At 36.9% G+C, this 23,113-nt stretch overlaps 1 protein-coding gene across 2 annotated transcripts in view; it reads left to right on the forward strand.

Annotated features, from left to right (window-relative positions):
- The window catches only part of macrod2 (mono-ADP ribosylhydrolase 2), a 576,338-nt gene that overhangs the window by 488,334 nt on the left and 64,891 nt on the right, over nt 1-23,113 (forward strand). The gene's annotated exons all lie outside the window — the stretch shown is intronic.

Below are 23,113 nucleotides of genomic sequence, written 5' to 3' on the forward strand. Positions count from 1 at the left end.
TGTTTTGCTTTTTATAGAAATAAAATCCATTTAATTCAGTTCCCACACGAGCTGCAGAGTTGTACGTTGTGCAGCAGGAATCAGAGTTCACTGATCATGTAACGAGAGTAAGTGACAAGATGACTGACAAGACCATGGCGTAGGATTTGTTGAACAACAGAACCTAAGCTTGTAGAACGCACGCTCAGCACCGCCACTCCCTATTCAGAGTATGCGCAATCGCAAAATCGAAAGCAAAAGAAAAATGTGAGCTCATATTCAAACGTGATTTCAATACCGTGCCTTTTGAAAACACCTCCCTGATGCATGCAGATACCTCCCAATATGACAGCTATCTTAGTCTGGGCTGTGTAGTTGTAACCATCTCTTAGCTCTGTATCAAGCTTGAAGAAAAATTTGGTCTCTATTTGCACTTTGAATATTTATATTTATACTGTTTTTATTTATATGATCAATTTGTGGAAAGGAGTTCAATTAGGAGGTGAAAAGTTGTACATTTCAACATTTCAAATGCATCTGCAGACTATTTTTTTTAGTCATGTATTTCATCATTGAGGATTTCTTAAAAATCTCGTCTTGTTCTCGTGAACTCAATCTCATGTCTCGTCTCGTCTCGTGAGCCAACTGTCTTGTCACACCCCTACTGTCTTTCATTCTGTATGTATGTCTCTCTATTGATCTATCTATTGCCCTATAGTTAAATCTGTCATTCTGTTATTCTATCTGTCTGTCTATCTATCATTTTATCTGTTTATCTATTATTTCACATTTATCCATTTAGCAGAGACACTTATCCAAATTTTGAGTTAAAATTCTACATACTGTTTGCTACCTCAACTGAAATTCAGGGATTGAATTGCAATTTAAAAGACATTCTCAATTCAATTCTGAATAGAGCACAACCCTGACGTATACATAAACACATTTCTTCTGGTATGTAGGTTCACATGTAATCCAATGCTTGGTTAGTTTAACAGCCCACAATTTAAACCTGTTTTCTCAGACCCATCTCAATAAGCAGAAGAAGAACAAAACATCAGAGAGAAGCTCTCCAACCCAGACAGACCTCGAACCGACCAATCAAACAGAGCATTCCATGTCCTCAAGCCCCTCGGTTTGACTGCCGGCATACTAGTTTGTTCAGCCGAGCTATGAAAGCAGTGCTGCCCACCACTTAGAATTCTAATTGGATCCGCTTTCTGAATTCATTGTTTCTTTAGGTGGTTATTAGATGGTTGTGTTTGTTCATATTGATTTCCAAGAGGCAGACGAAAAGAAAAAGAGGCCCAGCAGGAGGCCTCGCTGCGTGGAGAGAAAGGTGAGGGAAGAGAAAAGAGGGAGAGGGGAGGAGAGAGATAAAGGTCTGTCTCGGGTGTGAATGGTTTAAGAGCTCCTACAAGAGATCCTTTTTATGTTTTAAGTGGACAGGGTTTTGTTTGGTCCCAGCCTGGAGGGCAGCAGCAGCCATCTCGCCTACAGATCAGAGCATGAAACAGTGTAAACGGCTCACGTTAATAAAGATACACAGCGTTTGATTTAATGTGCTGGGGTAGAGAGCGCGCCCCCTAGAGTATCAGAAGTTTTTGCGGTTCCTATAAGCCTAAAAATATTTAATATTTAAACTCTTGTTCAGTACATGATTCTCACCTTCCATTTGTTGTTTTGTAGTTTTGAAGACTTTTACTAATAGATGCTATTAATATTATTCTAAAATGTGGAAAACGGTGATAATGAAGAATGAGTAGGTGTCTCCAAACTTTTGACTGGTAGTGTGTCATATTATCTCCTTTTAATATAACACAAATCTTTTACAGATTTTGTTTTTAAACTGTGTCAGCGTGGTGCAAGATGATCAGTTGCATAAGTCTGACATGAGGCAATAGTGTCTATCTCATCCATATGGCAGTAGTTAGCAGTCCAAAACAATTGAAAGGAGATATTGCTGTATATGGCATCATTTGATCTTTTTATATGAAAGTCATGTCTTTAAGGAAAGGAAAGATTGGGACGGATGTGGTCTTGATTTCACTTCAAAGGCTTATTAATGGAACTTGTTTTGCTTCTGTATTATGGGTACAAATCATCTTCGTGGTTTGTCCTGCTTTGAATTTTAACCTCAACAAAGATGCACACCCACCACAATGGCATGGTGCTGATTGGATTTATTTTCTTTAAAAAGTGTAAGAAACCTTGATTATTTTTCAGAAATGATCATTATTGCACAATATTTTTTTAAACCAAATTCAGCCAAGATTTTTACCAGACCCATTTTAGTATTTTTTTGTAACAAATGCCTCCCTAGAGGGCACCTTAGCTTCATATTTACGGCGGATTGTGTCTCACAGGACTCATAATGTTAGACTATGACCCATTCCTCACTTGGAGGGAGTGGAAGGTTTTGTTGGTTTTTTTTTTTTTTTTTTACCAGCAGCACTAAAAGCAAACACAACTTTAATGAAGCACTTAAATTTTAGGGCTCTGGTTCCCAATTATATTTCACTTGTAAGAGTTCAGTGGCGACAGTGGAGGCACTGCAAACACATGATTATTTCAGAGCCGGTATTGTTTGAGCCTCAAGTTGTGCGCCCTTGTAAAGTGAGCCACAATAAAAGCGGAGTAATAGATTTAGCCAAGGACACATGAAAAATTAGTCCTGTTTTAATGAGTTTGCTAATACAGGCCGGTTGGGTGAAGTGTGATAATGTTGGTGGTACATGAGGGGACATTTCAGAGGGAGGCGGTGATGATTAGCGTAATGTTGGATGAGAGAAGCTTATCGTTCTATTTATCAGATAATATTTGCAAAGTTATACACACATTTATTTCAAGGTCAGTGATTAACAAGTTTGTTTGAGTTGAAACAGGATTTAATACAAACCCTTGATGCTTATAGCGGAATGACCCCGTCTCCTGGAACACCCAGCTGCCTAAATCTCTTCTCTGATCTTCGGTCTGGCCTTGAACAGATCATTGGCTATAACTCCACAGGAGCTTTTGATCGCATTCACCAGATTTCTGGCAAGATTTGAACTTATTTTCTCTTGTGAATCTCAGTAACTCTTTATGGATCCAATTGCATATTTCAGATGCTCCAAAACAGCTTGTGGAAACTTCTAATGACTCAACTGAATGCAGAAATAAACACCCACTAAGTTTCCAAAACCTCAAATATTATTGGTGGTTTGAGGCCGCATCTGTCAATGTGAAGGCAGAAAACAGTCATGTGTCATTCCCAGAATTCTTAAAGGTATATAGCTAAATATAGCTATATCTAAAAATAGAAAATTATGTCATCATATTCTCACCCTTATGTCATACAACCCGAATTTTGGAAATGTTGGGACGTTTTTTAAATTTGAATAAAATGAAAACTAAAAGACTTTCATATCACATGAGCCAATATTTTATTCACAATAGAACATAGATAACATAACAAATGTTTAAAGGGAGAAATTTTACAATTTTATCCACTAAATGAGCTTATTTCAAATTTGATGCCTGCTACAGGTCTCAAAAAAGTTGGCACGGGGGCAACAAATGGCTGAAAAAGCAAGACATTTTGAAAAGATTCAGCTGGGAGAACATCTAGCAACTAATTAAGTTAATTGATATCAGGTCTGTAACGTGATTAGCTATAAAAGGGATGTCTTAGAGAGGCAGAGTCTCTCAGAAGTAAAGATAAGCAGTCTGTGAAAGAGCGTGTAAAAAGACTGTGGAATACTTTAAAAACAATGTTCTTCAACGTCAGATTGCAAAGGCTTTGTAAATCTCATAATCTACAGTGCATAACTTCATTAAAAGATTCAGAGAAACTGGAGAAATCTCTGTGCGTAAGGGACAAGGCAGAAGACCTTTATTGGATGCCCGTGGTCTTCGGGCCCTCAGACAACACTGCATCATTCATCAGCATGATTGTGTCAATGACATTACTAAATGGGCCCAGGAATACTTCCAGAAACCACTGTCAGTAAACACAATCCACCGTGTCATCTGCAGATGCCAACTAAAGCTCTATCATGCAAAAAGGAAGCCATATGTAAACATGGTCCAGAAGCGCCATCGTGTCTTGTGGGCCAAGGCTTATTTAAAATGGACTGTTTCAAAATGGAAAAGTGTTCTATGGTCAGACAAGTCCAAATTTGACATTCTTGTTGGAAATCATGGACGCCGTGTCCTCCGGGCTAAAGAGGAGGGAGACCTTCCAGTGTCTTATCAGCGGTCAGTTCAAAAGCCAGCATCTCTGATGGTATGGGGGTGCATAAGTGCATACGGTATGGGCAGCTTGTATGTTTTAGAAGGCACTATGAATGCTGAAAGGTATATAAAGGTTTCCAGACAACGTCTATTTCAGGGAAGGCCTTGTGTATTTCAGCAGGACAATGCAACACCACATACTGCAGCTATTACAACAGCATGGCTTTGTCGTAGAAGAGTCCGGGTGCTGAATTGGCCTACCTGCAGTCCAGATCTTTCACCTATAGAGAACATTTGGTGCATCATTAAATGAAAAATACGTCAAAGACGGCCACAAACTCTTCAGCAGCTGGAAACCTATATCAGGCAAGAATGGGACCAAAATCCAACACCAAAACTCCAGAAACTCATAACCTCGATGCCCAGACATCTTCAAACTGTTTTTAAAAGAAGAGGAGATGCTACACCATGGTAAACATGCCCCTGTCTCAACTATTTTGAGACCTGTAGCAGGCATCAAATTTGAAATGAGCTCATTTTGTGCATAAAATTGTAAAATTTCTCAGTTTAAACATTTGTTATGTTATCTGTTCTATTGTAAATAAAATATTGGCTCATGTTATTTGAAAGTCATTTAGTTTTCATTTTATTCAAATTTAAAAAACTTTTCCGGAATTCGGGTTGCACCAAAACTCTGTCTTCTATGGAATACACACATACACAAAAAAGTTTTGAAACGATTTTGATGAACTGTCTCTTTAATAAAAGTTGTTTTGTTTTTTGTGTAACCAACAAAAGTTTAAATTTAGTTTTCATTTTTCCCAGTTTCCCAGTTTAAACCTCTAAGAAACTTTGAGACATCTGTTTGAGACCTCTGAGACATCTTTTTAAAAGACTTTTTTAAAACATATCAAGCCCTAATATTTCTTGTTTTAGTAGGAGAGAGGAAGAATCTTCCTCTTCATCTTCCAGTGACAGACTTCCCTGAAGATAAACTAAATTATGAAATGTTCCCTATCTCAACTTTTTTTATTCAGAATCTATTTGGCTTCTTTCTGAATGTGTTGAGGCTGCTCATCTATTCAGATTAGAGAGGGAAAATAACAGTCCTCCAAGAGGAAGTGCACAGCTTCGTCATATAAATGATTGTGCGAAGATGAGAGGACAACAGAGCCTCCTCCTACTCTCCCTCACAAACACCCACTTGACATTTATTGCTGCGACTGCAGTGTGGTCAATTCATGTGTGGAGAGTGGGATTTTGCCCTCAAGGATGTTTCCACACACACAGTGGAGCTGGAACGAGTTTTAAAGTGTGAGGTGAGGGGGATGGAGCAGAAGATGGGTGCCTTGTGATTTCACTATATGGCTGAGATTGAGCCCATGAATGTAAATTAGCTCTGGCTGTTGTTGATAGGTAATCTTCATAGACCGTCCAGTCACTTATCTAATTAATATTGATGAGCCAAACCTTTGCCTTGTACTGTTCATAAATAAATTGATATTGTGTACGGATGTGCTTGATTTGTATGGCCTTGCAGATGTTCCACGCTGTTTTGGCATTGAGATGCAATATCAAGGCAGTTTATGCTTGCTCAGATATTTTTTTCATTACCTTTGAATATTAATGAATAAATAATCCAGAGACTAAGTTTGTAGTAGAGCTTGTCTCTGAGATGTCAAAACTGAAATGTCAGCAATGTAACAAGATATAGTTTAAAATAAGAGGTAAAAAAATCATTTAAGCAATTACAGTTGTAAACAGCACACTTAATGGCTATTTCTCTGCATAAAGTTCCAGATGTTCTTTGTGTTATTCACGAGTAGAAAGAAAGAAAGAAATATAGATAGGTGTTGTTGATAGTGTTGAAGAAACTAGTAGTTCCATGAATAGACGCCCAGATCTGACATCTGGATTTTTTTCTTAGTGCAGAGGGCAAAAATCCCCCTTACTTGTTTGAAATACTACCAAGTGTTAAAACTATAGTGAATTATAGCCTGTATCAGAAAGGTTCTTCAGTGCAAGCCTAGAGAGGTATATTATATATTTGAATGGCCCCTCTGGGTTCCAGGGTGTCCGGTTCTCTGGTTTTGTCTATCCACAGAGGAATTCATGTGGGTAAAAGTATAGTTTATCTCTCTGCTTGGTGAACTAACACTTGTTTTCAGTCTTTCCACAGTCGCAGTCAGGGGCATCACTAGACTTTTTTTTTTTTTATACAGGGGCACAAACCCCAGGAAATACATCTGTGCCCCAGTAAAATATTAGAGAAAAATCCTCGTCTGATGATTGAGATTACCATATAACAACCTGAGAATCATTTTCATTGATAATATTTCGGCAGGGTCATGTGTGTTTTCTATCAGCTATTTAGAATCAGAATTAGCAATGCCAGAATCACTCTTATGATCTAATCAGGTTTGCAAAAAGGTCTGAAATTGTTCACAATTCAGTTTCATTCATTCAGACAGTTCACTCACCCACTCATGGCTCACACTGGGCCTCATTTATGAAATGAACATACAACAGAAAATTGGGCGTACAGTCGTTTTCAAGCAAAATTTGGCATTTATCAATATGAACGTGAGCGGTGGCTACGATCAAATCTCACGTCAGGTCTCAGTTCGTGTACGCAAGTTTTTGAGTCAGCGGAAACTTGCGTGCAGCTTAGTAGCTAAAATAAATTTAAAGGATTTTTTGGTGGAGATGGTATGGTACTAAAATAGCCAAATTATATGTTAATGTTTGTAAGTATTTAGTTTTATTTACCGCCAATTTTATTTAATATAAATTAATTTCATTGTTTGCAATTACAAGGTTGAGGGGTGTTTTTAGAGTAAGATGAATTTCTTTTTCATGCCGGGTTATGTTTCTCTGTGTCATAAACTATAGGGCGAGGCTTCTGAAATTTGGGGCGTGATATTTAAATGATGATTGTTTTCAGCAGCCACATTTATCAACGTACTCTCAGTTGTACAATGGGATTGGCAGCATTTCTGTGCTCAGATCTGCACTCTTTTTTACGTTAGATTGATAAATGAGGCCAACTGTAACAGGATAATATATATATATATCAGAAAACAAAAAGAGGAGGTGGATATTTAGCTACAATCTATTGTAGGAAACAAAACTTTCAAATGTCTATTAGTCTATCATTAATAAAGCAGCTGTTTATTGCATTTAAAACTAACAACTCATGTACGGCAGGCAAAGGCAGTTTATATCCATATATTTATTACCATATCAGAAAAAAGCATAAAAATATAGGGACTGTTTTTTGATGGGGATTCCCGCCATTTTCTCTACAGTAGGTTGTTATATATGGCTCTGGCCCTCAGCTAAGTGTGTATTTATGTGCAGGTTTTGTCAGCCACTTTCTCTGGTTTTCCTACCTTCGTAAAGTCACAGGGTGGTGGATTTACCTGCTACGTTGAGTTATGAGGGAATGAAAAAGCAAGCTTTGACAGAGAAGACGCTACTAGTAATTTTCTGAGGCTGACATGGCTGCTTCTCGCAAGCTGTTTAAGGAAGCATGCTTGCTGATTTTGACACTTCTTGTCAGGACAAGACATTCTCACATACTCTAGTTGTTTGCGAGCTTCTACCCGTGGTGTCAGAAGAACTAACTCTGGATGACTACAGACAGGATAAACAAAGATGGATGAGAGAAGTGCCAGTGGCACTCCATAGAAGAAGACACATGTCTGTCTGTGTCATGTTTGCATCTCCAGTATACCTTGCTCCGCTCCTTTCCTGTAAGAGGACGCACCTCCTGCAGAGGAAACCCAGCATGACTCCACATAACTGAGAAAAGAAAAAAGGTAGAGAGATGTGCTGCAAAGGTACAAATGCTACCTTACTCCCTGCAGTTATTCCATAAGGCAATCTATGTTTAGAACACAGACATACCTGCTGTCATTTAATCTGCAACCAGCTGAATCTATCCATATAGTGTCGCTGAATAGTGCTTTGCATGGAGGTAATGTCTTATTTGGAACAACTGGCTAAAGTCTTAGACCATTTTCACCACCTGTGTTTTATTCATTAAACTAAAAGATGGGCATTTGTGCCATGCAAATTTTGTTCAGCATAGATTTTGGAGGGCATATTTACTGTGTTTCCTAATTTGTATTATCTGATTGATAGCTCAAGCAGTAGAGCATGGCACTACCAACACTAAGGTCATGGATTTGCTTACACCGTAACAAGTTATATGCTATATCTACTCCATAAAATTTTGGCAACAGATTACAAGCAATATTATTAATTAAATTCAACAAATAGAATTGAGTTAGAATGAATCAAATTAATTCCTTAAATGTCAACCATTTAAAACGAGTAAAATTTAAGTAAAATTTAAGCAAAAATACAGACGTCAAAGATAAATTAAGAACTCTTTAATTTTTATTGCCAACATTGAATACACCTGATGATAAGTAGAATCACTGAAGGAAAGAGGAACACATGAATTAACAGAGGTTTAGATGTTGTTGATTTTATTGAACATGCTTGGTCATCATTATGGTGATCTGTGTTTCATTTAGTTGTACCTTGAGTGCTGTATAAGTCTCTTTTAATAAATTGTCGTCCAAATGCATATACACATCTTTTTTTTTTTAGCAAACTGGGTGCAAAACAACACAGGCAGTATGTACAAATACAGTAAGCGCAATTAATTGTTTGTAAATTACTTTCTGAGTATTTAAATTATAAAACTGTTATTTGGACTGGACCATTAAAAACTATTAACTTGATAACCATAAAATACAATTTACATTCAAATGTAAATTTCAATTCAAAGCAACATTTGAACAATATTAGAATAAACCTTTCTTTGCATAACTTGCAACTATCATTGAGGATCAGTAAGAATAAATTTCTTTTTGATTACATATTAATAGCAATACACAATGCTTTCATGTGCATTATGAATGCTAATTCGAACCTAGTCTCAGCCTTAGACGTCACGCCCATGGACTGTTGGCTGAACGTCTGATGCATATTGCACACAAAATCAGACAAACTTTAGGAGTTACGAAGTCGTCATCTGATCCGGGTTCCGAGAGACGTGTGTGTTGCATTCTTTAATGGTCCACCTGGAACCAAAGATGCTGACCCCCTCATGGAAGAAGAAAGCCATCGTGTTTACAACTGTGACAATGAATGCTTACCAGGATCAACTAAAAGCTGGCTTTTCAAAAGTATGTGAAGTATGTAAAGTTCGCAGCATAGACTCTTTAAAATACGTCCAAGAGTTTTACACACCGGTCTGTCATTTTAGGGACACCAACATTACATTTTCACACCCCTAAACATGACGCGGAACAAAACGAACTGTGATTGGTTGCTTTACATGTCAATCAGATGGCCCCTGGGCAGTCCTTGACCAATGAAAGCTTCTATGGAGTCCAGACCATCCACCATCAGTCTGAAGGTCTGGCTACACGAGACTAATGCGAACCTGTCTACCAAAATGTGTTTATATTCTTGTTGCAGGAACAAAATGTAGGCCTTTAAAAGCAGCTTTGAAGTTTTTTTTTTTTTTTTTAATCTATGAGGGAACGTGAACAAGTGGTGATTTACGCTGAGTGCAGGCAGTATGCTATCATTCATGAGGAGAGGTTTGATTAAAATGCAGGGTTATGGGGGCACTGCTGGACACCACTAGCTAGTGTTGAAAAAACGATGGAGCCAGTGGCCTCTCCACTTGTCATTTTTGAGGCATCCTTCATTAGTTGCAAAGTCCGAGACTTACTCTCTGTCTGTCTGTCTCTGTTGGAAAATAAAGGGTTGTGTGGCAGTCAGCATGTTGGCAAATGCTATTGTGCATTCAGCTGTCATGTTAGCTGATCATTTGCCATCTTTTTCGTCTGACCCCACATCACAGGGCACTATTAGCATTATTATCTTGTAGAGAAAGCGAGCTGTCACTGTTGCAAACTGATACAAACATAAACTGTCTCTGTTTCTCTATCCATTTGTATCTGTGTCTTGCATACAAAATATATGATCACATTTAGAAAAATGTTGTATATTTTCTCCTGATCAACACAGTGGTGGTTTTCCTGAATGAATTATGATTTTCTATAATACATCTATGAAGAATATCTTGGCTAGGCTTAAACCCCAGGCTTGATTTACACAGTATAATGCCTAATTCCTTATGAAGTCCCCCCCCCCCCCCCCCCCCCCCCCCCCCAAACAAATCGGTCAAGTGAAGGATTTAATGACTCTTTTAACTCTTTCCCCGCCAGTGTTTTTCAAAGAAAGAAAGAATAGACCCTCAAAAGAAAGAACAGACTGGGTAAGCTTCATAAAAAAAAATAAAAAAAAAAATTGGAGCAAAAAGCTGAGAAAATCACGTTTTGTCAAAGACTACGTCTAGATCGGATTCACCAGGATGATCGAAACAAAGATGGAGTCGATAGAATCCATCAACACCCCCAAAGCTTGCACAGTCCTATAGCTCGTCCTGGGTCGACATGTCATTTGGTAACGTTAGGCAGTTTTAATTTATGTGTTGATGATCGCGTTATTTTATATATGCATCTGCTTACATACGCTATTGCTTGTTTCTTCTGCTTCTTCTCCTGTGTTTTGATCAGCAGATTCAGTACACTTTCAGAAGATGTATATTAGCGCCCCCTACCATGTAACACGGAAAGCCAGAAAATTCCGTCAATGGCGGGGAAGCGTCTCATAAATGATGGAAATTTCTGTCTGAAATTTTCACTCCCCCTCCCCCCTTTGGTTTAGGACATTCACAGTGGATAGCCCCTTTTATCACCTTAATTACAGTCTACAGTCTTAATAACACCACAATGCTCTATCAGTTGTATGCTCATGTTACACTGACACATGCTTCTGTTGAGCCTCGTTTTCACAACACAACTACAGTATATCCAATCCATTACAATGCCAAAAAGTGGGCAATATGTCCCTCAAGAAATTGCATGTTCCTCAGCTGCAGGTTATTTTCCAAAAAAAAAAGTGACTATGGCATTATTGTCAAATAAGCTGTTAGCATTTCAGCTGAGGTGAAATGGACTCAATTTTTCATCCATTGGGAGGACAGCATGTGCTAGTTGACATTTACTTACTGGCGTATTATCTATCAGATCAAGAGCCCTAGAGTGGTCACGAAAGTTACGCCCATGCTGTGACATTTTACAATATCCTGTATTTTAGTGTACATAACTGCAAGCTTTTCAAACATGGCTTTCTTTACACTCCAGAGGGAATGAATGCTGAAAAAAGCATGTCTTGTTGTTTCGCCATTGAAATAGGGTTCTTGTGAGGAGAGACTTCAAGAGCACTGTATTTTTGCTGACATACAACTTTAATGCTATCTCACTATAATTCCCTCACATCCTCTGTGTTTAGTTTTATAGCTGCTATTTTCATTTTCTATTATACATCTGTGAAGAATATCTTGGCTAGCCTTAAACCCCAGGCTTGATTTACGCAGTATGGTGCTTAATTCATTATCAGTTTTTCATCTTATGGGCACAATTTAGGAACATTGCATTTGAATGTTTTATGTAGAAATTGTTATGCAATGTGGTTTTTAATAAGACAAAACACTTTTTAACCTGTTAAAATGTCTATTATATAACTGATCATATATGCTAAATGGGTCACCATGGCATTCCAGTCATGTTAAAATAAAATTTTGCTTAATAAAATAGCATTTTAATGAAAATTTGTGTCCTTAATATATTATTATGTTCAAAGTGTTTTATAAAAGTGCTAAGAACACCCTTCAGTAAATAGCTTATTATATCTTTTGGGTTATGTTTGGCTCACAGTGTCAGGCATGGGATGTACGGTATAAATAAGCATATGCTAACCGTTATACATTTGCTAACATTTTCTTCATTCAGCTCCATTTATGTGGTATTGTATCTTTATTCAAAGAGCAGTTTAAAACACTTGACCATTGCTAGTTATGAGAAAAATCAAAGTTTTTCGCCCAGCACTTTCCCCACAGTCCACCTGATGACTGCTGGTTTCTTAAGGCCCTTGTTCTTTGATGTATAGATCTTGGCTGTTCTGTTCAAAAGACAAACCTTTCAGAAGCCTATCTCTGAAATGATAATTCAGTTTTAGCTGCGATTCAAACAACTCCCAAACCCACAATCTCTCTCTTTGCGGTGCACAACATCAAAACAATGTCTGGCTGACCACTGCCCGACCCTCTTAAGTGGTCTCTGCCTGTCTTTGTTTTGGTGAATGCAGGTGAATGCATTTGCTCCAGAAGGACTGAGAGTTTGCCGCTTTTACATTTTTATGCAATGTGGATAGGAATACTGGAACACTGAGAAATGACTGCTGGGAATTTTTCAAAACAATCGAGAGGCTGCTTACTACAGAGGAAATGGGTGGAGCTTAACGTCCAACTCCCAATGTCCAATCAGCATTTGTCATGATGTAATATTCCTGTGATTAGTGATCAGTCACCAAAGGTAGAAACAAATGTGTTTAGTAGTCCTGAGCAAAGATGTCAGACTTCAAATCGCATATATCGGAGGGTCCTATGCTAGCTATAGAATATTAAAATTGCTGGTCTCATTACTGTATCTATGTTTGCATCAGTCAGGAGAGGTATTGGCGCGCAGAGGGTTGTCAAAATATTTGACCAAGGTTACGCAGAGGTTAGCATTAGCCTTTGCTAATCGGCTGTACCCCCAGGAGTTATATATTAACTCTGCATTATACATCAACATCACCATTCAGCAGTCTAATTATACATGCCTTTTGATTCGTGACCGCCACAGAGTGACATCTTCCACCCCGTTTCTCCGTCACGTTTTACAAATCACCTGATGTACGTGTGTTCATTCGTGTGTGTTCATGCATCGTTTAATCTCGTCTGTTTATTCTCCTCTCCCTCTTTAACCATTGGCAGATCTCCGGATCTGAGTGCTATTGTGTGTGTGTGTGTGTGCGTGTGTGTGTGTGTGTGTGTGTGTGTGTGTGTGTTTCTCTCATGCCTTTCTCAACTCTTTAATTACTGTCCTGTCATGCAGGGCTGGCTCAGGTGTGTGTAATTATGCTGGTAATAAGGCCTGGAAAGTCTCCACCTGCCTCTCGCTGGGCACTCTGGCTCCACACACACTGTCTTTCCTCTCTCTCCTTCTCTTTATGCTGACAGACAGGACTCTCTTCATCATTTCCCATCATGCCGCTATGAGGCAGCTTTCTTTTACTGAACAAAGTATAGCGCTGATGCCTGTCCTTTTCCCTCATTGTCAGTGCTGTGACTGTGCGTACAGTGTTGGGGGTTAGTCAGATTACTCTTCAAGTAACAAGCAGCATGTTATTTGTTAAATGTATACCATATCCGAGCACATTAATATTATATTTATTTAATTTATTTAGGGTTGCAAGTATTGTAGGAGAACTAAAGTTTGTGATTGTCATTGATTGTAGTGGAATCCACTTATTTTCTTATACAGCTGCTACAAGACGTGTATTGTTTTTGTTGAATATGTTTTTGTCAAAAATGAAACATTAGATTACTTAATAGATTGTTATTCATTGTTTATGTTACATTTACATTATTAACTGTTCAAAAGTTTGGGGTCAGTAAGATTTCTATTATCCTCACCAAGGCTGCATTTGATCAAAAATACACTAAAAACAGTAATATAGTTACAATTTAAAATAGCGGGGTTTTTTTGTTGTTGTTGTTGTTGTTGTGTTTTTTTTTTTTTGTGTGTGTGTTTTTTTTTTAACTGAAATATATTAAAGTTGTATTTATTTCTTTGATGGCAAAGCTGAATTTCAGCATCATTATTCCAGTCTTCAGTGTCACATGATCCTTCAGAAATCATTCTAATATGCTGATTTGTTGAATCAACATTGAAAATGGTTGTGTTGCATAATATTTTTTGTGGAAACAGTAAACCATTTTTTCAGGATTTTTTATGAATAGAAAGTTTAAAAGAACAGTATTTATTTTAAATATTTTTTTGTAAAAATGTAAAATTAATTACTGTCACTTTTGATCAATTTAATGCATACTTTCTGAATAAAAATATTAATTTCTTTGGAATAAAAAACACCTTTTCATGGTATAGCCTTTATGACAAATGAAAAGTGCTTGTCCACAGCAACTTAATGCATTTCTTTCAGTAAAAAGGAATAATTTACTATAATTTATTCATTTTTAAAATGAGTAATGCAATATTATAACACTTTACCTTTAATAGTAATGTTTCTCAATACTGTACACATAGAGTTTCAGCTGCACAGCATTCCCATAATGATGACAAATTACTTACAACCCACTCACACACTACAGGGAGCTACACAGCCACCTCTTCGCTAGATAATATTCATCATTTATTGAAAAAGGTACTGCAGTGTTCCAGTAATTACAATTATCGTAAAACACACATTACATCTGCGTCTTATTCATATCTCCTCCTACCTTTAGGCCGATATATATACGCAGGGTCGAGAGCTGCAGCAGCCCACTCGTCCTTTTCATTACGCCTGACAGAAACAATAAGTAAATCCAAGCAGAAGAGTGTACGTGCCACAGCTAGTGCGTCAAAGTTTTTCTGGCACAGTCCCCGTGTAATTACGAGCCTGGGTGCCTGGCGGTGACAGATCGTTGGTAAGAGGGCCAGCTGAATGTCGTGGCACCTGCTGGGCTCCCAGAGACTTTGCTTTTGGCTGCAGCCACAGTCAAATTACCAGCAAGTGTATCAGAGCGAAGGGAATGGATTGAAGCTGTTCCTACCTGGCCAGGTGTTTTTCACCTAGAAATGCAGTTGTGTTGCTGCTTTGAAATTCATGAGATTGATAAATTCATACTCTCCCGAGAGGCTTTGGCAAGTTGGAATGCCTGCTTTTCTAAAACATTGACTCCAGCCATTAGATGCATGATAAAATATGCCAGTGGTCAATAAATAATTACATTTATTAATGATAATAACACTATTTTAGCTAGTTGGTGTTTATCATGTTTAGTATTGAAAAGGCTTTACTGTCTTTTCAAACACACAGTATCATTATTTCTGTTACAATAATCATATTATCAAAGAAATACTGAGTTTATAATTCAGATATAAACACTGATGTCTACGGAAACAATCAAAATAGAGTAAATCACTTTTTGAAATGAACTTGGCTCTTCAAATAACAGTTGTATCGGTTACATCGTTACACCACCAGGTGGCAACAAGTGACTGTTATAAAAAATGTACAGTAATTGTCATTGAATCATTCATTCAAGAGATTTGTTTAAAAACGCTGATTCATCCAGTAATAAAACAACTGAAGTATTTATGAATGAGTCATTGAATCATTCATTCAAACCATTCAGATTAATTAAACATTTGAAATAGACTGCAGCATTTAACATTTTGTCAGAACCTCTAGTAAACTACATTTTGTTATTTTGTTTAGTTGTCTGTTCAGAACTGTGGGAGAATCACCATCTCTGTTTGAAACAAAAAAATTGTGATTCTCAATTAATCCAGAATCATGCAGCTCTACTGTAGAGTTTTTATTGCTGCTAAGCATCATAACAATCAAAGATTATTTTCTGTTTAGTCGAATTTCTCTCTCATAAACCCAGGGCTTTCTACACATTCAATGTTTCCACAAAAAAATCTACGCAATTAAGCATTGATGATAATAAGAAATGTTTCTTGAGCACCAAATCGGCATATTAGAATGATTTCTGGAGGATCGTGTAACACTGAAGACTGAAGTAATTCAATTTCTCCATGACAGGAATAAATTATGTTTCAAAATGAAAACAGAAAACAGTTATTTGAAATTGTAATATTATTTCACAATATTGCTGTGTTTACTGTATTTTTGATCAAATAAACACAGCCTTCTGTCAAAACACTGATTCATTCAGCAATTAAACTTCAACATTACTGTGTGTTGCTTGAAGCAAAACAGTTAAAACTGCTTTGGAACTGAGCAAAAATAGACCAACTGACTGGGAATTTTGTGCCCAAAATGTAATGTTAGATCAGACGGAACTCCACGTCAGATCTGACCCCAGACGCCGAACCCCTGTCAGAAGATATCCCATTTTGTCTGGTATCCAAAACTATATTAAAAGTATTTTATCAGCCTGAGAGTTTGACTGAGAAAGCAAGGGAAGAGCAGAAGCAGGAGATGAAGTGATGATAATAAAAAGAGCAGAGTTTATTGAATTGTGTGTGTTTCAGTGCTCAGACTTTGTCCGAATGTCTCGATGCTCAGACTTGGCCTGAGTGTTTCAATGCTCAGACGAAGTCTGGCCAGTACAAGTCCAACAAGTATTATTATACCACAGCAAAAACAGTGGAATATTACTGCTTCACAACATCGTCCTGTGACATTAAAAACCTTGAAATGGAGACATTCTCTTATCTCCTACTCATGAAAACAAATATACCTTGAATCCATACAATCATAAGATTAAACAAAAATAGCAAGGAAATAAATAAAATAGCAAGTAATATAAAATAGAAAAACATAAAATGACAAATTAATAATAAAATGATTAATGAATGATTAAATTATATAAATCAAATAATAATAATAATATGAATAAATCATTAAATAATAAATTAAATGACAACTACATAAATGACTAGTGATTAATGATTATAAAATTAAATCATATAAAAAAACAAAGAAAATAAAACAGCACAGATGAATTGTTGCTCTCTTAAAGTAACACACACACACACACACACACACACACACACACACACAGGTTGCTACTGAGAATTCTTAGATCCTTCACTCAATATTGTTGCATAAATGCAACAAGGATTTCACCCAAGTGGGTGTGTAATTGAGTTATTAAAATTTACTCTGTATTCATATCTGTATATTTATGACATGATGGACGGCAGTGTGTGCTGTCCAATCACAGGCAGAATAGGGGAATGTTTGATTTTTTTTTTAATTTTTTTTTTAAATCCTGTGACAGAGAGAAATCTTTGGTGGCAAAGCATTTCCCATTCTGTTGCTTCCCTCCCTCTGGCAGTGGTGCTTCAATCAGGGTTGAGTTATGACCGGTCTGGCCCGCACACAGCGATCTCTGCTTCCTCATTAGGCCTTCATTAACCCTCTCAAGCTGAGCTTCCACTCAGCCTACCAGTGGATATGTTTGGACACCATTCTTCATTTCCCACAATCCCCCGCTGCTCAGCACAGTGTACGGGAACTGTGGTTCAGTGCCAGGCTTTCAGCACATTCACTGTAAAATGACATACAAGGCTCAGGGGACATACATTGACCTAATGCTGTGCACAGACACATTCACGAAGAGAAACTGCTTTTGAATATGTCAAATGTATGTCATTACTTTGACAAATAATATCCCTTCAGTGATGCCTCAACAGCTTTAAAAATGAGACTTAAACAATGAAAAATACAGCCACTTCTATACATTCATGCCCTTGTGTTCACCTGAGGATATCTGTAATATAGATATAGAAATATCCTCAGCAGGTTTAAAAAAAAAAATGAGGTAATAATGTTTCAAAACTGCTTTTTGATCTCAGATCTCAAATTAAAAGTCATATCTGGAATGTTGGTGGCTGCCATATTAAGTTTGGGACTCTGGGAGGCTGATGTGATAAAAGTGATCATTTGATCAGCGTTAGTCCCTCAGTAGCAGTTCAGTGTGTGTGTGTGTGTGTGTGTGTGTGTGTGTGTCCATGCCCACTGAAAACTGGAGCAGTGGTAAACTTGCATTAATTCACCTAGGACAGTTTTACATTAAATAATTAATGTTCAGGAGATTTGACTACTAAACATGCAAGCAAACAGTCTCCAGTGAGTCTCATAAACAACTGAACAAATGAATTAATATGCTAATGAGTTAATTAGGACTATATTTCAGCAAAATTCCCCCACCACAGTTTTACTGTATATTTATATATAAATACATGTGTATTTACGTGTGTGCGTGTTCGACATTAACGTTTGTCCGCTTGTCTGGGACAAGTGGATTTTTTGAAGGGGCAAGTGAAAGAGAAATTTACTTGCCAGACTGGAAAAGTTGCCTGATTAAAACATCAATAACAAAATAATAACAATAATAATAACTATAGGAAAGCATCAAAACACGAGAAGGACTTTGATTTTATTAAATTCAGTGTAAGTGGTGATTGATAGTGGATAGTAATATATAATGTTTAATGTACTGACGGTAACAAGATTGTGCTGTTGAGGCTTGCGCAAACTCTCGAGGAGAACTCGAAACAAATGAGCCCAGCAGATTTTAATATGTCAAAGCTAATAGAACTCTGATGACTAACTTTTTTTTTATTAGCAGTACTGTAGCCCCTTACTGAAAATTTTAGGAGCACAAGCAGAAAATTTAGGGGCACACCTTAAATCAACCTGCAGTGCAGTTATTCACATTTGCCTCCATTTTGACTATATTACTCACAAATGCCTTGGTAATAAATAGACTTACAGAAATTACAATGTGCGGTTTTATTTTAAGTTTGCAAGGCTCCAGATTAACATTAAGAGCAGCATTATCATTTATAATGTCTAAATAATCATTCAAAAGCAAAACAATTGAAAATATATATTAGGAAGTGGAAATGGCAGCCACCTACTGGTTAAAATGGTAATTTAATGTATTTTTTATTTTTAAAAAAGTGCGAGTTTACCTACATCTTGAAACATTTATTTTAAAAAATGGGGTTAATCTTTGAAGGATGAACAAATAATGTTTCGGTCTTCACATTAAAAATAACATTTAAATATTAAATATTAGAGTTTTGAAGTGCTGGAAAAAGCGCTGTTTGATCTGATATTTACGGTTAATAACGGCGAACTCTGCGCCGAATTTGAATTTGAATGCCAGCGCGACCGCTAACAAAATTTTTCTTGCACAGGCAGGAAAAATTTAGTCGCAGTCTGGAGTTTTCTAACTGATTCAGAATAAGTTATAGTTACACCACATAAAATCCTATTTTTTCCAGACAAGAAACATTGTGTTGGTACAAGCACATGACAAGGCTTAAAAATAATTGCATATTAAAATTAAAGTTTAATATTATAGATATGGACATATGTATTAAAGTTTATATTGCTGTCGAATTAAACCTTTAAAGGAATTAAATACTATTTATCGATATTTGTGGTATTAAAATGTATTATATGTTGAGATCTAACACTAATAGCTTGGATTGCACACTCTCTTTTACTTACTTTCTTCTTCATCCCTTTGTTAATTTATGCTTTATTTCACCATTGGACATCTATACTCTGGGGCCATTCGGATATAAATAGCATAAGGCAGAAACGGAAAGTTCTCTCCATCTCTCCTCTATCTCTCCTAAAGTCTAGGTGCCCCACTCTCTGAGCATAACGTCTGAAAATGATGCGGACGACCTCCTCTATCAGGACCCCTCACCTTTCCATTCACTCTCTGCCTGAGGGGATGAGAGAGAGAGTGAGAGAAAGACTCAGAAGTAATGATCTAAATAAATGCAGAAGAGTTCCCAGCAGGAAATGCTTCTGCCGTGTGTTTGCTATAGTGGTTCTCAACTAGAGGGATGCAACACAAAAATGGGTCACAGGTCTGTTGTGAAAAAACAATGCTAATTGCAATGAACAATATAGCCATTTATAGTTAGTATGGTAAAATAAAAAGGTTTAGGCCATCTGTCCAATCAAATCATATTATTTTGCTTCGAATTCATGTGTCGTTTGGTAATGCAAGCAAAATTAGGCAGATGCTTGCATAAATAGGTTGCATAACATTATTCTCAAGAGCCATGAGAAAAAGTATGTTTTTTACAAGGTAAAAGAAAATATGACCCAGACAATATTATATACAGTTCATTGTTTAATTTTAAGGACATTTTTGATTACTTGGTACAAAAACAGTTTAACGTTTTGGCCATGGAATCTGGATCCTGTAAGATGACCAGTTGAGGACCATTGGCTAATTGACATTTTAGATTCTTCTGCCTTGTTCTCCATGGGCATTGAGGTTTTGGGATAGAAGCAGAGATTCCTGTGGTTGTGTTGGCCTTTGGTCTTTATAGCCATCTTAAAGATGTCTCCTCATTCAGAGTTGAAAGGAAGAAGAGGTGAAAAAAGTGAGCGGGACCATTTTTTCCCTCTTTCTCTTTATGGTCATGACACCCCCTGGAGACATTCTCCTGCACAAAAATAAAAATGTTACTAGTCTCAAGTCAAGTCTTAACATTTACTCCAAAGGGCAGACCATAAACTATTAATAGACAGCTGTCTGTCTGTGCAAGTCTGTGAGGGAGAATGATTTTATATTGAATCCTCATGTGGTTTGCCAGTAAGGGGGAGAAGAGGTGGTCCGGTCTCTCGCCATCCCGCTGGGATCCTGCTTTATCTCCCTCTCCATCCACCGGCAGACGAAACGAGAGAGGCCATTACAAGGCTGTCTGGGAATATTGCAATATTCAGCAGGGCGATTATCTGACGTCTCCCTGGGAGGCACATTTCCTCTGTGGAGGGAGAGAGAGGCGTACCTGTGGCAGAGAGGGAGAGAGTGAGGCTGATAAGGACCCTTAGAGTTGACAGAGAGGAAGTATCACCTTTCTTGGTTTTAAAGGAGGTCTTTCAGGGCAGGAATGAATATTTATGTAAGGACTCAAAATCTAAAGTCGATCGCCACAGTGTTTAATAACAGTTTATAACATGTAATGCTTCTGTTTTTCATTTTTCTAACTTATATTAACTCTTTCCCTGCCATTGACGGAATTTTCCATCATTTATGGCACAACGCTTTCCTGAGTTGACGGAATTATCTACAATCCATGTTTTCACTGTCATATGGTAGGGGGCGCTATTATCTTCTGAAAGAGTATAGAATATCTAGATTAAAAGAAACATAAACAAGCGATAAAAGCATTGCTTATGCACGTTGTAGTCTTTGACAAAAATGCCACTTTCTCAGCTTTTTTGTTCAAAATATTGCTTTTTTTTTTATTAAACTTACCCATGTTCAAGTGTTGATTAAAAAGAACACATGAAACTAGAATAAAGGCTTTGTTCTTTTGTATGTTCAGATATTCATACAACAAAATATTCTGGGGGCCATGAAAGTTTTGTGAAAATGATCAAAAATGCTGGAAACTTTATAAAAAATAAATAAATAAATAAAATGCTGGCGGGGAAAGAGTTAATATAGTTTTATTTATTTATATAACTATTTGAGTAAGAGGATGGATTGAATTACAACATTAACATGCATTTTTGAATTTCTTAATGTCATCTGACCATCTGTACAAAGGAGTTCACATGGTCAAAATCACAAATTTAGTTATGATTAGTGAAGAAAAAGTGCAAAGTTTCTTTGTGTAACATTTTTCACAATCCTAAACCTTACTGTTTATTTTCAGATTTTCAGTGTGGCATTTTGAACCCCACTGAACATAACATGCAAATATAAAGGAAACTTTTGTTATTTAAACATCTGGATCTATGATTTTGGTAATACAGTGTATTTTTTGGCAGTCTTTTTTTGTGTTGTTTTATACTCTTGTTCACATGAGGTCTTTGTTTTGGGAACATGGGAAGAATCAAAAGAGGGTTTTGTATTGAGATCCCTGTTGTACTAGTGTAATCATAGAAATCAGGAGCAGGATGGCCGGTCTGGGTGGTCCGGAATGGAAAGAGATAGAACTGAATTCAGGATCCGGTCTCTGCAGTGATAAGGGAGTGCTGGGAGGTTTAATGTTTTTTTTTTTTTTTTTTAAATCTTGATGTTCTGCTCCTAAGTGACATTGCTCACATTCTAGGGAGCTGTGGTTAGAGACGACTAGTTTGAGTAAGTTTGAGCTTAAGTGGAGGAGATGAAGGGTGGAGGTGACTGATAATGTGTTCTTTTCTTTTGTATATTTTTATTGTACCCTTATCTTGATCATGCTCCCGATTCAATACAATAAAACCTTAAAGAAAATTCATAGTCAGTCCAGTATACAGTATGTAACCTGTGCACAGTATGCACATTTTCCATATCCCATAATGCAATGCACTCAGCTTGATCTTTTATTGCCAGTGTGATCAAACAGTAAAATTAGATTGTAAATAGGGATGCACCGATATGATTTTTTGGGGCCGATACCGATATTAACAAACAATTATTGGCCGATACCGATATTTGTCACTTCCTCTCTTATTTGAAATGTTGTCATCAAAATAGATATTTTGATCATGTTTTAAATAAGCAAAGTTCAAAAACACCTGCATTAAAATATACTAGCAGGTTTATTGCTGCATCATCAAATAATTTCTAATGAACATCGATTCGATCCATTTAACATTCTGCAGGCCTACATAAAAACAACAGAACAAAGATACATATGAAATAAACAGTGCTTTTTAGGTAGGTTCAATAATTTTCAGGTACAGAAATAAAGTAAACAAATGTAAAAAACAAAAAAAACCAAAAAAAAAAACCACTGCATATTCTTCACTGTATAAATTATATACATATTAATCCTTGTTTATTGTAACAGACTTTACTGTGATTAATCTTCTAATTTGTTTTTGTATACATTTTAATATTTTTTGTAAGTGTAAATATGTATTAGATCTGCACTATCTCCTTTACTAAGGCGGGGCTCTTATTTTGACGGGTGTTCTCGTCTACGGTCTAAGGAGAGCGCGCAGTTCTCCTGAGTTATTTTGCAGATTTAAAGTTGGTCCGTTTATTAAGCATCCCCCGAAAAGGCATAAAAATCTGTATGTAATTGTTAACTGTTAGTTGTAATAAGTGTTTTGAGTAATTCGCTGTATGTTGATGATAATGCAACGGAGAGAGAGAGAGTTTAATGCGCACTTCTTGTGCTCTGTATTTAGCTTTTGTGGTGATTTGTTTGGAGTGAAAACGGACGCATTAAACTTAATAAAACATCAGTAAAGGTTTGGTCATCATTCGGATGGG

The sequence above is a fragment of the Ctenopharyngodon idella genome, chromosome 13 (assembly GCF_019924925.1).
Source record: "Ctenopharyngodon idella isolate HZGC_01 chromosome 13, HZGC01, whole genome shotgun sequence".
Lineage (NCBI taxonomy): Eukaryota > Metazoa > Chordata > Actinopteri > Cypriniformes > Xenocyprididae > Ctenopharyngodon > Ctenopharyngodon idella.